This window comes from Polypterus senegalus, chromosome 12, assembly GCF_016835505.1.
Source record: "Polypterus senegalus isolate Bchr_013 chromosome 12, ASM1683550v1, whole genome shotgun sequence".
Classification (NCBI taxonomy): domain Eukaryota; kingdom Metazoa; phylum Chordata; class Cladistia; order Polypteriformes; family Polypteridae; genus Polypterus; species Polypterus senegalus.
In genome coordinates, this window is record NC_053165.1 from 157,586,976 (window position 1) to 157,603,496 (window position 16,521).

General features: G+C 45.7%; 1 long non-coding RNA gene across 1 annotated transcript; it reads left to right on the forward strand.

The window, feature by feature from the left end:
• The first annotated feature begins 1,004 nt into the window (after positions 1 to 1,004).
• On the forward strand, positions 1,005 to 14,017 carry LOC120540009. The gene is made up of 3 exons (XR_005635739.1): positions 1,005 to 1,280; positions 6,903 to 7,004; positions 13,664 to 14,017. It is a non-coding gene; the product is annotated as an uncharacterized LOC120540009 (long non-coding RNA).
• Positions 14,018 to 16,521: the final 2,504 nt, after the last annotated feature.

Here is a 16,521-nt window from a genome sequence, read left to right on the forward strand (position 1 = left end):
CGAAACGAGTTCGCCAACTCCCTCCCTCACTCATACGCTGCGTTGCTGTGTATTCTTCCGCCAAACTAGTTTGCCCGCGTAGTCCGGAGGTCCGATGCTAATGGCATAAACCAAAACACCACCCATCCATTTTCCAACCCGCTGAATCCGAACACAGGGTCACGGGGGTCTGCTGGAGCCAATCCCGGGCTGCAGGGCGCCAACCCACCGCAGGGCACACACCAAGCACGCACTAGGGACAATGTAGAACGTTGTGTATTGATTGGATAGTTCGGCTGCATCATTTGCATACATTTCACTTACTTTGATAAGATTAAAACTAGCATGTCACCATCATTGTAAGTGACATATTTGCCTGGACGCATAGAACGCCGTTTATTAGTTGAAACAGTAGTATTAGCATAGGAAAACGTAATCTCTCTATTATAATAAAAAAAAAAATCCTGCGACAAGACATGACTTTTTTCAGAGAGTGAGATACTTTCATGTCCCGCGAGAGGAGACTTTGTGCCAAGAGATTTAACCACAACCGGGGCCGGAAATAAAAGACAAAGAGTAGATGACAAAGTAGAACGTCGTAAAGAATTCATAAACGTCGGCACGGTACACATGCAGAGCAGGTTAGAGATAATGAAAGTATGAAAATTCGAAAGTCTCAGAAAAATGATAGGAAAGATCGCATTAGCGCAAACAAACGGAAATTGTTACTCGGTGAAATAACGGAACAGCGAAAAGAGATCGAATATAATGTTTGCATTTAACCTTTAAGTCGGAGACTTGTAGATCGTCTAATTCATGTTGCCATCACGGAAAAGTAGCGTTTCTTCCCAATGAAGAGGCGTATCCACGAGAATTAAAAGTATTGTTGTTTGGTGAAAGTGAAATCCACATATGCGAGTGGCAGACAGGTTCTGGGGGAGCGAAGCCCCCTAGTATACAATAAGCAAAGAAAGCCAAGTCATTCCCGAGCTACAACATCCAACGGGTGAGCGCGGTCAGCAAACATAAGAGTGAACACCAGAGGGCGCTCTAGCTTTACGTAATCCTCCTGGATCGCTCGGCCTGCTCGGCGCAGGTAACGAGACGCGCATGGCGTGCCTACTCAGCACTGATCGCCAAGGAAGCAGCGGCACTTTGGCGAAATTTCGGGACATCCCGTTCTCCGCACGCTCCCTTTCTGGGCGCTTTGTTCTCATTTACGCGGCATTGAAAGAATGCGTGAAAAGAAAGAAAAAGAAAGAAAGGTCAAGACCTTGGTACCCACACAGAGCTGACGTCAGGTAAGGTGAGAAAGGCTTGTCCATGGATGACTTCAGGGGGCGGCTTCATGGCAGCTAGTTTTGGGGTACTATGGAAGGTTAGCAGGCGTTCTAACTGGGGATTCAGTGATTACCACCACTCTCTTACAGTTCCAAAGTCCCGGGTTCAAATCCCAGCCTAGACCCTGAGTGGGTGCCGTTTAAAGGTTCTCCGTGTGCCCGTGTAGGCTTTTCCTCTGAGATCCCAGATTGGTTTGGCCACCGTACTCTTCAGTTGTATTAAACAGACATAATGATGGAGGAGACATCCTGTGATGAAGCAGGAGAACATAATGATGGGTTATGTGAAATGAAAATGGGACACACTGTGACAAAACTGGGACGAACTGTGACACGCAAACAAAGGGCAGCCGGGAAGACCCTTGACATACTGGCAGTTGGGCACCAGCCTGGAGGTAAGTAACCAGGAGCTATTCATTTTGATGTTCTTCTCCTAGGGGGACATCCTGTTGAACCCCAACAAACTCTTAATCACCTCTGTGTGTCTCCCTGGTGTTGGTGATCTTCCAGGTTAACTCCTCCTGAAGTTTTTCAGTGCAGCTTTGCCTTAAACCTGAGACTGGGTGAATGAAAGCCCACAGAAGTGGTGGCACATTTTCCAAATCAGGCAATTGAGTTCTGGCGCCCACCTTCATCAATACAGCAGCTCTGCATGTCAAACATGCATCCAAAGCACATCCAGTAATTGCTTTCAAATGTCTAGAACTGGGGTCCTGGTGGTCTTTTTATTTAGGTATTGGACAGGTTTAAGGCGACACGGTGGCACAGTGGGTAGCGCTGCTGCCTTGTAGTTAGGAGACCTGGGTTCGCTTCCTGGGTCCTCCTCCCTGCGTGGAGTTTGCATGTTCTCCCCAGTGTCTGCGTGGGTTTCCTCCCACAGTCCAAAGACATGCAGGTTAGGTGCATTGGTGGTCCTAAATTGTCCCTAGTGTGTGCTTGGTGAGTGTGCCCTGTGGTGGGCTGGCACCCTCCCCGGGGTTTGTTTCCTGCCTTGCGCCCTGTGTTGGCTGGTATTGGCTCCAGCAGACCCCTGTGACCCTGTAGTTAAGATATAGCGGGTTGGATAATGGATGGATAGATGAATGTCAGAGAGATGTTCCTGTTACCTTTTCTCTCAAATATGCAAAGACCCCTCTGTGAGCAGAGCACCAACCTGAGTGTGCTCACACGTCACCATGATGGTAGACCCAGACACTGATGTGGCTAAAAAAGCCAGGGTTCAACGCATCAGACTGTTCTGTCAATCTTGAGCTGAATGGAGCGTCGTTGAGGTCTCACCACACTTGTCAGAGGCAGCTGAGGAAAAAGGTCCAACGTCAAAGAATCTGCGACTCTTGCCCTGCCCACTGCACACTCCACAACCTTTCTCACAGCCCCTGTTATATGCTATTTGGAATGGGATTTGTAAAGCAGTGGTAATGTGAATGATGCACCATCTGTTGGAATGTCAAATGCGATGCACATGTCTCTGTTTTATGCCATTTGGTGTGAGATTCTTAAAAGCAGTGTTTTTGTTTGTGATGCGCCACCTGTTGGAATGACAAGTGCAGTACATTTTACTGCTGCAAATATCTACAATGCACCATCCGTTTGAATGAAAAATGCAATGCATTTTACTCCTACAAATATCTTTGATGCACCATCTGTTGGAATGTCAAATGCGATGCACATGTCTCTGTTTTATGCCATTAGGTGTGAGATTCTTAAAAGCAGTGTTTTTGTTTGTGATGTGCCACCTGTTGGAATGACAAGTGCAGTACATTTTATTACAAATTTCTACAATGCACCATCTGTTGGAATGTCAAATGCAATGCATATGTCTCTGTTATATGCCCTTTGGTGTGGCGTTTGTAAAAGTAGTGTTTGTTTGTGCATGTGCCACCTGTTGGAATGACACATGCAATGCATTTTATTACTGCAAACATCTAGGATGCATCATCTGTTGGGGTGAAAAGTGCAATGCATATGCCTCTGTTATGTGCTATTTGGTATGGGATTCGTGAAAGCATTGTTAATGTTTGTGATGTGCCATCTGTTGGAATGACAGAGACATAGCATACAGATGGAAACACAAATCCACAGACATGCAGACACATATCCTTTTATTAAGGTTTATTCTGGGAAGAGTGGAAACAGTGGGACCAAGTGGCCCAGAAAGTATAGAATGCACAGGAGTGCAGTAGTCTTTGGTGCCACTCAATGGCACTGGGGCTTTGTGATCCCCAGAATTTTATGAAGTGCCAAGAATGGCACACAAACACAAGGCCTGGAAAGGACTGTTTGTTAGCTCTTCTGAGTTGGGCGCTCTGATTAAATTGTACTCTTGGCCTCAGTAAACCATCTTGAAACTCCTTGTAGGAACTGCCACCTTTTTATTCTTTTCCAGTCCAGCTTATTGCACTTATCAGCTGTTTTCATGCTGTGCCATCACCTTATGTGGCGATGTGCCCAGTCCAGTCTCCTGTCACCCTGAATGGGATTAAACATATTTGGGAATAATATGTGATAGATAGATGTGAAAGGCACTATATAATAAATAGGAAGCAATTGATTTGTCTCAAGGGTGAAGTGTAGCTTTTACAGAAGGTAAAGAAATATTATAACAAAAGCAACAACATCAGCCCCTCTCATAAATGCACAAGAATTACAAGAAAAGAAAAAGCTTCTGACTTGGCTAAAGATAAGATGGGTGTCACAGTGAGGCGCTATAAAGGTGGATTGCCACAGGAATGAAGCTCCCCCGTAGCTTGACGTGTATTTCCTGAATTCTCAGTGCTGGAGTGTCACAGAGAGGATGTGCGGCGTTGTTCATAACGGCCGTCAGTTTTGTTTTTATTCTCTCCTCCACCATAACCTCCAGGGGGTCCCGAGTGCGTCCCATCACTGAGCCTGCCCTTTTTAGTTCGCTTGTTGATTCGGTGGTCCTCTCTTGAAGTGATACGACCAGCCCAGCACACCCCACCGGCCATCCCAGAGGTGCAGAAGATGTGAAGGAGGTCGCTACCCACAGTAAACTTTGCCCCTTCTTCTTCAGTTCCTCTGTGCTAACAGACCGGCTCGCTCACACACTTCTGCCATTGCAGGATCTCATGTATGCTGTGTGGCAAAGGGGTGGAGCCTTCGGGTGGAAGTGATGTCAGCTTTCTGATTGGTTGTCTTCACGTCTGAAGGCAAAAGAGGAAAAGGTTATCACTGACAGCTCCACCTTGAGTCTCGGGGTGGTATTACAGTTTAGTGAAGACGGACCCCTCAGCACACGTGCATACCACCCAATAGAACACACGCTGTACTCACCATGCGACTACACACAAGTTCACGCTTATTCACAGACCGTTAAGCCCACACGCATGTAGAAGATATGGACTTCACCTGTGTACGCGTGTCTCTTAAATAATCTCAGAAATGCACACATAGAGGCACACACAAATATGAAGACCCCACGTCTATACGCGGTCTGCACACCCCAGTGGCCATGCACATACGTACCCCAAGGGGAACATGAGCACACTTATGCGCTTGCCTGTCGAGGGGGGTTTGGTTATTTTTAACGTGGGTTGCCGCTGGGCCAATGTGGCATGGCGGCGAGTCTCACAGAGGTGGTCTGCAGTGTCTGCGTTGGCTGTTGCTGTTTTGTTTTTTGTTCACTTTTGTTTATTTTCAAGCGGCCAGTTTCTTTATTTTCTGATCGTCTGCTTGTAAAGTTCAAGCCCGGTGGGTGATTCGGCTGCCACACGGGGCTCAGACGCCAGCTTACGTGTTCTACCCGTGTTCACATGCTGTTTCCCACCTCAAAGTCTAAAGAAGACGCGCTGCTAGGTCAGCTGAGGACGTGGCGGAAACACTTCTAAAAGTCTGTTGGGTCCCCGGACCCCTGGACCGAATGGATTGAGCCTGGACACGGATGGACAAATCTGACTAAAGTCTAATGTCCGCCCCGCCCTGCGTCACCTCCACAGGACACCACATGGTGCTCACGAGTGACCAACATGACAACGTCCAGCGAGTCGCACCAAAGGAATTTCGAGCTGAGCATCCGACGCTGGCGGATTCTGCGGCCGCTCGGTGCTTACTTGGCATCAGGCTGAGAGGAAACACCATGGCGGCAGTGCGCCACTCTTCTCCTGGGGAGCGGAGCGGCTCAGACCGGACCCAACCAGCCTGAGCAGACCAGGTGGGACTGGGGGGGCAGCATCCACATCAAAGGGAGCCTTTAGATTTGTGGCCTAAGGTGAGGCAGAGCTGAGCGACATCTTGAATGTTGTTTTGTGATCCGCTGGTGTGGGGAGCTGAAGGGCCCAGCGTGTGTTTGTTGATTTGTAAATGTTTGTGCAGGTTACGAGGCAGTTAGACCACCACAAAACCGAAACACCAGCCCCCGGGAGCACAGGGGAGCATCTGTTCACATTTAAAAATAAACCTGGAAGTGGCTTGCGTTCCCAGGCTGCTCTCCCTCTCGGTTAAACATCCTCTGGTCCTATTCACCTTCGTCTTCTCGCAAAGAACAGGGCAGCGCTTGTGTGCACCAATCCCGTGGAGTTCCAGGGGCCAAGCTGTGCAAACAGCGGGCACAAAGAGGGCAGTGTGGCGCGCGGGAGACAGAGGAGGCTGTTTGTTCTGCCAAGAGCTGCGCCTCACGCAGGAAATCCTATCAGGGGATTGGGGCTGAGGGGGTGCAGTGAAAACAAGACATGCGGGCCGTCCGTCACATTTTTGAAATTCGTGAAATTTCCCACTGGTGAGTGCGCCACCTCCAAAGGACAAACAGCACGTTAGCGAGGCTACGGGGGGCACACAGACGCAACACACACAGAGGGGAGGAAGCAAAGATGGAGATGGAAAAAGTGGAGAAGTGGAACCTCAAGGAATGGGAGCTCGACGGCTTCTGGTGTGTGTGTGGACGCAGAAAGAGATGTGACATGACATGATGTGACATGATGTGACATGACATGATGTGATGTGACATGATATGATGTGACATGATATGATGTGACGTGATGTGACGTGACGTGATGTGACATGACGTGATGTGATGTGACGTGACGTGACATGACATGATGTGACATGACGTGATGTGACATGATATGATGTGATATGATGTGACATGACGTGATTTGAAGTGTCAAGACATGATGTGACGTGATGTGATCAAAAGCTGCTGTACTTAATGACATCATATGATAGGACATCATTTGATGAATGCTTGATATAAAATGATATCTTACTGTAGGATATCTTAGGATTTTTGCATATATGATAATAAGTCTTATCATGTAGTATTACAGGGAATAATATCTAATAATATGAACTTATTATATCTTTTGATATAATGTGATAGATGATAATATTATGCAGTATGTCTTATGAAATACCATTATAGATAATGACATCTCACAATATCTCTGATATGATATAAAATTATATCTTCTGTGTAATTATAGACAATGTCTTATGATGTATCTTTTCATATATGAGGTATGATAACAAATATGTCTTATCATATGCTATTGTTATACTTTGAAATTATGTCTGTTAATATACGTATAATGATGTGATACAGTATGGCTCATCAAATTCTGTTAACAGAACAGGATACCATTAGTGACAGTGCGCCCTCTTGCCTTGGAGTCGGATTGCTTACCTCAGTCAAGCTTGTCTGGGGACCCCTGGACACATATGTGTGACAAGGTAATGACACATTATAATATTTAATAATGATATCTGTTGATATGAAATGCTATTACAAATAATGAAATCTCATATTTTTGATGCATGACATGATATAAAATTACATCTTATCATATATAGTTATAGACAATATCTTATCATAATTCATTACCTATATGATATGACTTATTAAATGCTAATGTAGATAGATAGATAGATAGATATGAAAGGCACTATATAACAGATAGATAGATAGACCTTTATTTGTCCCCAGGGGGAAATTTGGCATTTCACAGACACTCATTATAAAATTATATCTGCTGATATGTATGTCTTAACAAATACTATTATGGATAATAACATCTCATGGGATAATTTGATACATAATCTGATAATAAAATAGTATTTTGTATATGTAATTATAGACAATATCTTATTGGATATATCTTTACTAATATGATATGCCTATTATACAGTAGGTAGTAGTGACATCTTATAAAGTTATGTGTATATTTGAGTACCGAGAAGAGAAACAGAACAGGTGAGGGTGAGTAACACATTCTAACCGTCATGTTACTTGTGTTTCAGTGCTAATGACTAACAACGGAGATGCAGTCTGTACAGTTAATCAGCAGCTCTAGTCAGGGTGTGCTAAACTGAAGTCTTCAAAAGCTGAGACTGAAGGGGCACCTCTTACAGTAGCAGGCAGACCAGTCCACATTTTAGGGGCCCAGTAACTAAAAGCTTGACACCGGACTATTTTATTAATTACTGGAATTCTAAGCAGACCGGCATCTTGAGATCTTAATGCACATTCAGGTTTGTAAGTCATGATAAGTTCAGATAAGTAAGCCATTCTTCGGCCATTTAAGGCTTTATATGTTAAAAGGAGGATTTTGAAATGAGCCCTAAACTTAACCGGGCGCCAGTGTAACGACTCTACAACTGCGGTTACGTGTTCGTATTTTTTTGTTCTTGTAATGACTCTTGCAGCAGCATTTTGGATTAACTGGACGCTGCATAAAGAACAGTTTGAACATCCAGTGATCTCGCAGCATTGCAGTAGTCCGTCCTACTAGAAGTAAGTCCATGAATTAATTTCTCAGAATCCCGTTTATTTAGAAAGTGCCTTAAATTCCCAACATTTTTAAGATGGAACAAACCTGATTTGGACAACTTTGTAATGACATGCTAGAATCAAAGCTAATGCCTACGTTGTAAATAAACTGAATGGTGGTTCCAACTGAGTTAAATGATGACAAAATATGCTGGTGGTCAGCATCGCTCCCCCCAATAATTAACATCTCCAGCATTTCGGTGTTTAAAGACAAGTAGTTCTCATCCTCCCACTTCTTTAATTCACTAACACAACTAATTCCATCCCATCCAAGTCCGGCGCTTTCAGCATCTTGGGTCCGATTTCATCCACCCCGGTAGCTTCGGCCCACCATAGTGACTTGGCCAACAGTGATGGGATCCCCTCCCCTGGTAGGAGGGCACGTCCACTGGGTGCTTCTCCCACCGCTCCACAGTTTCCCCAGAGGAGGTCAGCACCTCTCCATCCCTCCTAAGCACAGGCGGGGTGAAGTGACGCCATCCCCTAATGTGGCATCCACAAGGCCATCGGACCATCTTTAAATTTTAGGATTCACTAAGGTGAAAGACCCCGCGTCATGTCACAGCTCACTTGGAGATCACCAAGCTTTGTAGCTTTGTTTTCTCCAAACTGTCCGACTCGTAGCTCCGAGTTCCTGAGGTGTTTCACGTGGAAACTCGTATTTATTTTCTGCCCGTTGGCATGGGCACGCAGCCTAAGACCCCCCCCCGCCCCTTGATGCTGGAGATCAAGACGTGACATGTGATGTGAATGTGCCCTTCACAACAGCACCTCCTTGTGGTAAACCTAAGAAAGGGAGTGGGTGCTGAAAATGAAAGGCAGCAGGTTCTACCCCAGTTACTAAGAAGAGCCCCCCAAATTTGGGGTACCCCATGGGGAAACTCCGCACTTGAGTGCAGGCCCTTCACCACCGATCTCCCCGCTCATAAACACTGCGTGACCTTCAGTCAACAGGCGGGTGACTGCTATGAACCCCTAACCCCGTGGCTATGTGTGGCAATGCCACATGAAGACCGCCACCCAAAGCCAGCTGTTTATTTCTGTTCGATTTTAGGGGGCAGTTGCCTGTCAGATGCGCAGAACCCGAGAAGAAAGCTTCGGTTGTTCTCGTGGCTGAGATGACGCCACCTCCGAGCTTCACAAAGGGCACCGGAGCTCCAGAGACAACAATCGCATTCCACAAGCGTCCCGGTGGGCGCTGCAGACACCGATACCTCAGCTGAGTGTGCGGTCTGCTGGCGCGGGGGGACCACTGACCCAGAGACGGCACTCCCAGGGCGCACTCTTATATAATGAGAAGAGACGTCCGACTCGGCCAACAAAAACATTACACATTCCACTCTGCTGCGACGGTGGGCAAAAAGCAAATGGCAACAGGGCTTTTGTGATTTACATTGCGTCCCCCCAAAATGGTCGTGCCACGTCATTCAAACTGGTCTCTGTTAGGGTTTAATCTCATCAAGAAATACCAAAGTAACACAATAATCAGACTCGGCATCTTGATGCCATCCTCATTCTGAAGCAGCAGCTCATGTTCAGACTCGCTTTGCTCCCATTTGGATTGTCGGTGGGTGAATTGTGCCAGGGCAAGTGGGCATGCAGTGGTGCATGAAAGTAGGCCGTGAGGGTAAAATGGTTTCAACTCGGGCAGACTGGCACGAAGCTGATGGCATCTGGGGAATCTGCTATGCATGGCATGGGGTGAAATCGGCAGGAGCAGGCTTGCCAGGAGGACGAGTGTCACAAGGGGTGGCAAAATTGTAGATTGTCGGGCAGTAGACATCCGCTCACAGTTACCGGTACGAGAGGTTTAGTCGCTGTTACGGTTTTCATTCCCCCTCGTATAATATCTGCCAACCCGAGATGGAAAAGAACACCGAGAGCATGCAAGCGGGCTGCCCTACGTGCAGAACATTTTTACGATGCAATAATTCTTGGCAAGCCGTCTCACTAAAAGGAAAGAAACCCTCACAGCACGCTGACTCTCGGCCTTCTCGGAGCCTGCCAGTGTTCCCCTCTCTTAAATAATCTGTTTAGTCAAGTGTTGCTCGTTGTCATTTCGGTCATCTGGAATTGATTTCAGGCTACATTTTTCCAAGCTGGGATTCCCTAATAAAACGCCTTGATTGAAATACGGCTTTCCAGAAGTTCCCGGCATTTTTTTTTTTTTTTTTGCCCCTTGCCCCACCCGTCCCATATTTTCCTACAGTGGCACACGGAGCTCTCTGCCTTCCAGAGTGAGATCATGGGGACAGAAGTGCAGGCATGCCAGCCGATGAGGTGACACAAAGCAAAGGGTGGTGGTGGTGGTGGTGGATACCTTTCTGGTAAATGCCGCTTGAAATCTTTCCATTAACTTCCATACCCACAATTTCCAAGTGACACAATTCTGGTCTCTCCTCCATAACACCAATGCCATTCTAACACCAACGGTGACGCTTTGTGGTGGCTTTCACAGGGCGCACTAAAGGCTGGCAGCATCCTCAAAGTACATCGCCAGTTATATCATTCCAGTGCCCACTGAAATCGGTTCCTTCAGGGCACACTGCAGTATTCTGGGGTCCTCACTCACAGTCCCGGGGGCCGCAATGGCTGAAGGTTTTCATTCCCACCAGTCAGTCCTTGCTGATCACGAAGCTTGGTGTTCAACTCTAAGTCTTGTTTCTATGATCCATCATCAATTTTAATTACATGGCAGGGTTTCCTGTTCTGAGGACATCATCTATAGGCTTTATGGACCCGAGCAGGCTTGCACTTCCCTTGAAAATGCCCTTATATTGGGGGGGTCCTAACACAAGCTGGGCATGGCTTTGAACATAATAGCCTCTGCATCCTTTTTATTTTGATTACCCCAAATAACTTTTTGTAAGCCATCAACGTCAAGAATTTCTGGGTGGACATTTTGGACCTGTTGATTATTTCATCAATCAGCACTCTAAATAAATTCCCAGGAGCCTTCCTTGTCCCAAAAAACGAGGGTCCAACCTTATCAAAGGTGAACTTCAGGCACCAATTGAAAGGACAAAGTCATCCGATCTGCAGACAAGTGGGGTGTGATGGTGGTCTGGCAGAAGGAGGTCCTCTATATTGCCTAAGCTCCTAAAGGACCCTCTAATATGACTGTCCACTTTCCTCTCACATGGGGTCTGACTGATGATTACCAGCATTACTATCTATCTATCTATTATATAGTGCCTTTCATATCTATCTATCTATCTATCTATCTATCTATCTATCTATCAATCTATCTATCTATCTATCTATCTATCTATCTATCTATCTATCTATCTATAATTAAACAGTGCCTATCTATCTATCTATCTATCTATCTATCTATCTATCTATCTATCTATCTATCTATCTATCTATCTATCTATCTATCTATCATTATATAGTGCCTCTTTATCTATCTATCTATCTATCATTATATAGTATCTATCTATCTATCTATCATTATATAGTGCCTCTTTATCTATCTATCTATCTATCATTATATAGTGCCTATCTATCTATCTATCTATCTATCTATCTATCTATCTATCTATCTATCTATCTATCTATCTATCTATCAATCATTATATAGTGCCTATCTATCTATCTATCTATCTATCTATCTATCTATCTATCTATCTATCTATCTATCTATCTATCTATCTATCTATCTATCTATCTATCTATCTATCCATCTATCTATCTATCTATCTATCAATCATTAAACAGTATCTATCTATCAATCATTATATAGTGCCTATCTATCTATCTGTCTGTCTGTCAGTCTATCTTCCTGTTTCCCTGATTCCGCACCTGCGAGTCCATGATTCCAGCAGAATATTCTTTCGAGTCACCCTGTATCCATTGGTGGAATGACTGGAGCACTGAATTTTAGCACCCCCCCCCTCAGATTATTAGAGATGAACCAGCCTTGGGAAGCTGACAATAGCAATTTGCACTTCATCGTCCCAAAGAACCTCCAGTTCAGCTACTGGTCCACAAACAAGCATCAATGACGATTAACACAAAAGGCAACTGTAAAAAATGGTGTGAGTGGAAGGGCTGCCAGGGCTACAGTGACATTTTGTCCAGCAGTTCACAGAAATCTTAATTACGTCTGTTTCTGACAAAAGGGAAGGGAAAAAAGAGAAGCCAAGAAAGAGAGGCGGTCGGCGAGGCGCGGTATAATCCGTAAACTCGCACAGCCGCGTTCATCTAAAGACGGAGCGATGGTCTGTTCTGTAACTAGACACTAATCCACCTTGAGGGAAACACGCAACAATAATAATAATAAAAAAAAACGTAGTAAGTGACCCGAATGACAGCTCAGGAAAACACGAGGTCGGCTCACCGGAGGGGGCGTGGTCAATGGGGGCGGGGTTACCTTTAGTGTCCACCTGAGCATAACGCTGGATCATCGCGAATATGGCCGAGACAACTTAAGGGGGAAACCAAAAAAGGATCCTTAGAATAATAATAATGATAATCATAAAATACAAGACGAAAAGAAGCGTTAAAGAAGCAAAGCCCCAGGGCTATTAATGCCACTGTGCAGCAGCTGAGGAATTCTCAAAATAAATACTTTCAGGCATTTTCCCTTTTGATCCACATTCCTAGGCTGTCTGGAATCAATCGCGCAGTATTTCCTCTGGCCTCCGTGCGTATTTTCAAACTGCCAGAACTCGTTTTCAATGGCGCGGCACATTCAGCTCCCCGCTTCACCCGCCCCTCTCACCCCGACAAGTCACCGACATTTTTTTTTCTTTTCCCTTCTTGCTGGCCATTTGCCCCTAAGCCAGTGATTAATATAGCGCTTCTGGGAAACGTAAAAAAGAGAAGAAAAAAAAATTAACAATTAGGTAATTAAAGCCATGGCAAGTGAATGGAAACTGAGGCGGCACCTGACTGGAACAGGCGGATTTTCAGGAAATTTTGGTCCTGCATGACAGAATTCTTTTTTTTTGTTCCAGACCCTCCTGTGCCCCCCAAACTCCTGAATCATTCAGTTTATACGATCAAAGAGAAACGTGTCTGTTACGGCTTAGCGATTTCAAGAAATAAAACGAATGAGAGAAAGAAACGCACCTGTCTGACCCCCTGAAACGAGTTAGGACCACAGTCCTCCATCGATGTGCATCTTCTGATCCAGACGTTTCCATGTTTATTTTCTGCTCCACTGCAGGGCCCCTGGCAGCATCAGACCCCAGATACAGTAAATGGGCTCATGGAATGCCAGGGCACCTCATTAGCCTAGCAGTCATTTAAGGGGGCTGAAGGACTGACCACGGGGGAGACCCTGAGGTCAGTCACCGTCTTAACAGAGGAGGTGAAGGGGCTGCTGTCTTAGAAATACCTGACTGGTTTGGGTGGGTCTCTTTGTCCCACTTCTGGTTCGGCCAGGTTCTGCATTATCTCCAATACACTTTGACTGTCCGGACCCTGAACTCTGTGCTGTCACACATGGCACGTCCCGGGGGCAACCTTCCAAATTCTACACAGGTAGGTGATACCATCCTGGGCAGAGAGGGGGCGCTGCCTCCACTTACCACCTTGTCTTCTCTCTGTCCCACAGCACAGAAAGGCCAACTAACTGGTTCCTGGGCTATAAATCTGAGATCTCATCCTGAGGTAAAATGTCACTTGAGGCTCCAGTGACCGAGGAGAGGAGCTCAGGGAAAGAAGATTCGACTCCCCCATTGCAGTGGGGTGACTTTATTTTGTTAATGTTGTTAAACGCCATCATGTTTGTCAAGTAAAAGGGGTCAGCCGGCTTGGCTTGGTGCCCCAAAGTGCTGCAGATGTACCAGCTTGCTATTCCTCAGGTGACCACAGTAAAGGCAGGATAGCGGTTACTAGTGTTGGCTTAATTATCTGTTGTTCTTTTTATTATCCATTCATTTTAATTTATCACCATCTATTCATTTACCTGTTACTTATCTACAGTGGGTATAGAAAAGAATCCCCCCCTTTGAAATATTCCCATTTTTTTTCTTTATGGCCTTAAATGATAACACACACAAACCAATATTTCTTCCCAGCTTTACTTACTCAATTCATTCTCTAACATCCAAGTGAAAGACATCAAGCTACAGTTCAGAAGAGTTTTAAAAAATCAAAACAAGAAATCCTGAGATGAATAAAGGACCCCCCTAAACTCCATCAGTGTGTCAATGCCCACCATTTCCATTGTGGTTGCTGTCTTCCTCCCACCGTTGATCAGCTGTAATGAGTGTGATCAGTGAAGCTGTTCCTGGTCCATTCATTCCCTTCCTTGGCAGAGCAACTGACAGCAAACAACTGACTACGGGTGGCAGGCCACTTTCAGAAGATCTCAGGGACAGAGTTGTGGACAGACAGAAGGCAGGAGATGGAGACCAAAACATCTCAAAGGCTTTATCAATCCCAAGGAGCCCAGTAAAGTCCACAATAAAGAAGTGTTTGGCACTACTAGGATGGAAGAGCAAGGAGGAAACTGGTGAGAGAGGCTACTGAGAGGCCAATGGCCACTTTGAAGGAGTTACAGGACTTTATGTCAAAGAGTGGTCATTAATGGTGTGCAGGTGACAACAATTTGACAAGCGCTCCACAATTGTGACTTGTTCAGGAGGGTCGCACTTCTCAAGAAAGGCCACATTAAGGCTCGTCTGAGCTTTGCCAGAATGCACCTTGAAGATTCTGATGCCAAGTAGGTAAAGGTCTTATGGTCAGATGAGACCAAAATCAAACTAATTGGCCTCAATACCAAACGGTACGCCAGTGCAGCTCACCATCCACAACACACCATACCTACAGTAAAGCATGAAGGGGGCAGCATCCTGTTGTGGGGGGCCTGGGGCTCTCGTTAGGGTAGAAGGAGAAAATGGATGGTGCAAAATACCGGCAAGTTCTTGAGGAAAACCTGCTACCCTCTGCCAGAAAGTTGAAGATGTGCAGAATGTTCAGCTTTCAACACGACGATGACTTGAAGCACATGGTGGCTGAAGGAGAACAAAGTGAATGTCCTAGTGTGGCCAGTCAGAGCCCAGACCGAAATCACAGTGAAAATCTGTGGAAAGATCTGAAGATAGCAGACCACCAACGCTCACCGGCCAGTTTGACCGAATTTGAACACCGAGTGGGGGGCAAATATTACACAATCTAGGTGTGCAAAGCTGATAGAGAAGAATCAACAGACTCAAGGGTGTCATTAAAGAAAAAGGGGGGTCAACAAAATGACATGGGGGGTCCTTTATTAGACCTGTGGGTTCTCTTCATGGGTCCTCCCTGCGTGGAGTTTGCATGTTCTCCCCGTGTCTGCGTGGGTTTCCTCCCACAGTCCAAAGACATGCAGGTTAGGTGAATCAGCGATTCTAAATTGTCCCTGATGTGTGTGCGCCCTGTGGTGGGCTGGCACCCTGCCTGGGGTTTGTTTCCTGCCTTGCGCCCTGTGTTGGCTGGGATTGGCTCCAGCAGACCCCGTGACCCTGTAGTTAGGATATAGCAGGTTGGATAATGGATGGGATCCTTTATTAATCTCAGTAGGTCTTGTTTTTGATTTTTTATAATTCTTCTGAACTGTAGCTCTGATGTCTTTCACTTGGATGTTAGAGGTTGCATTGAGTAAGTAAAGCTGGAAAAAATATTAGTGTGTGTGTTTTAATTTAAGGCTGTAAAGAAAAAAAATGGGAACATTCCGAAGGGGGGGATTCTTTTCTATACCCACCGTACATACAGCCTAGTGATGTGCGTGTCTGCGTTTACGTGCCTGTCACACTACAGTCCTGTCATTTCGTGTCACTGTATGCTGCAGTGTGGTGTGGGGATGTTATGACAGTAAAGCCACTTGACTTGATGTATTTGCTTTTGCTGCTCCCCTTGTTGCTTTTCATTTTATTTATTTCTACACTAATGATTCATTGTTCTCTAGCGCTACATTCATTTATCGCTACAACATTTGAACACCCCCCCACACCCCATATATTGCTACTTTGCAAACAAGAGTTTATGGGGACTCCCCCCAGCTTCCTGCTTTGACACGTTCGACACTTTATAGGAGATTCCCCATTTATTGCTTGACAAGATCGAGGCTTCGTGGTGGACCACCCTGTCACATGTATTGCTACTATGCCATCAAGAGACCCCCCTCTTGCCACCATTCATTTCTTGGACACGATTGATACTTCATTGGGGACAACTCCCATTTATTGCTTTCACGTGCTCAAGGCTTCATGGGGGACCACCCTGCCACACTTATTGCTACTATGCGATCGAGAGTTCGGGGGGGACCACCCTGCCACACTTATTGTTACTATGCGATCGAGAGTTCAACATACGTTTTGGAATCTGAGCTTAATGTGGCCTGATGATGCAGCACACCCAGAGACACTGGAGGAAGTGCCTTGGTTAGGAGTAGCTGGGGGCAGAGGGGGCGGTCTACCCCAGTTTGCCAAC